This window comes from Marmota monax, unplaced genomic scaffold (assembly GCF_021218885.2).
Source record: "Marmota monax isolate L192 unplaced genomic scaffold, Marmota_monax_Labrador192_F-V1.1 WCK01_AAM20220418_F8-fsc00019, whole genome shotgun sequence".
NCBI classification, from domain to species: Eukaryota; Metazoa; Chordata; class Mammalia; order Rodentia; family Sciuridae; genus Marmota; species Marmota monax.
In genome coordinates this window covers 13,422,199-13,423,905 of record NW_026695242.1, presented here as the reverse complement: position 1 = coordinate 13,423,905, position 1,707 = coordinate 13,422,199, and the positions used below count along the sequence as shown (strand labels likewise).

General features: G+C 31.6%; 1 pseudogene; it reads right to left on the bottom strand.

Moving 5' to 3' along the window:
- Positions 1-251: 251 nt before the first annotated feature.
- Positions 252-415, bottom strand: LOC124076178 (U2 spliceosomal RNA; annotated as a pseudogene).
- Positions 416-1,707: the final 1,292 nt, after the last annotated feature.

Here is a 1,707-nt window from a genome sequence, read left to right as displayed (position 1 = left end):
AAATGAGTTATAGCCATATGAGCTAGTCATGCACAGCTTTTTTGATGATTATACTTAACACTGGTTTATTTAACATCATTCTGGATATCATTCTCTTCCAGTGTCAGAATGAAACTGTCAAATAGGTTTAAAATAGGAAGTAAAGACCTGAGGCTTAAAGTAGTAATTTCTGTTACTTATGCATCTCAAAACAGTTTTTAATTACAAAAGAAAGTATATTTTAGATGATAAAGACAGTCTATTGAAGAATGCCTGTTTTGAAATGGATAATTGTTTTGACAGAATGTTTATTTCAATCTGAAGAAATTAGAAATCATGTTTCTTTAAAAAAAAACACAAAGACTGTCTAAATTGTTTTACTTATGCCAACAGACTACCTTTACACTTGATCTTAGCCAAAAGGCCGAGAAGCGATGAAAACAGACTACCTTTAAAGTATTGAATTTATATTTGAATATTAAGGGTTTTTTAAAATATAAATTTGCATTGAATTTGAAGAACAGTTTGTAACTTAGCTGTTTATATTATTTATTACTTTATAAACTGCTGTTTTTTTAAATGAGAATGTTAAGAAATGAATATCTTTGATGTAGAAAATGATCCTATATATTAGTCAGACTTCACTGATTTTTTAATCTCATTCTGTTACATCAATGCCATCTTTAATGTTATGATGCATGTATAACATTTATGAAAGTAGTATTGTTCTTTCTTGTACAATAGCATACATAATTAAAATTTTTGCTCTCATGACAAGTTGAGTGATCAAAGTGAATCTTCAAGTGACATAAATATTACTTGGGCACAACAGACACATACAAACATGATAGCTTTTATATGCATTTAGACATATTTCTACTTCAATAATGAATACTGGTGTTTTCTACTGTCAGTTTATAGGCAATGATCAGACTGGCCACATTAAGAACAATGTGAAGACTTGTTAAAATAAAAGACTTCTATTTCTGTACCTTTGGTTGTGATTCCGCAGATGTGGTATGAAATCATTTTTAAATTTAAAAAAAAATTAATTAGTTACATGTGACAACAGAATGCATTACAATTTACATTACATATACAATTTATACACATATAGAGCACAATTTTTCATATCTCTGGTTGTACACAAAGTTGAGTTTATATCCTTTGTGTCTTCATATATGTACTTAGGATAATGATGCCCATCACATTCCACCGTCTTTCCTCCCCCTATGCCCACTCCCTTCCCTTCTCTCCCCTTTCCTCCAGCTAGAGTTCATTTAATCCTCCCATTCCCCCTACCCCACTGCAGCATATTATGGATCATTATCATTAAATCAGAGAAATCATTCAGCATTTGGTTTTTTGGGATTGGATAATTTAATTTAGCATTATATTCTTTAGCCCCATCCATTTACCTGCAAATGCCATGATTTTATTCTCTATTATTGCTGAGTAATATTACATTGTGTATATATGCCACATTTTCTTTATCCATTCATCTACTGAAGAGCATTCAAGTTGGTTCCACAGTTTAGCTATTGTGAATTGTGCTGTTATAAATATTGATGTGGCTGTGTACCTGTAATATGCTGTTTTTAAGTCCTTTGGGTATAGACAGAAGAGTGGGGTAGCTGGATTAAATGGTGGTTCCATTCCCAATTTTCCAAGAAATCTCCATAGTGCTTTCTGTATTGGCTGCACCAATTTGCAGTCCCACCAGCAATA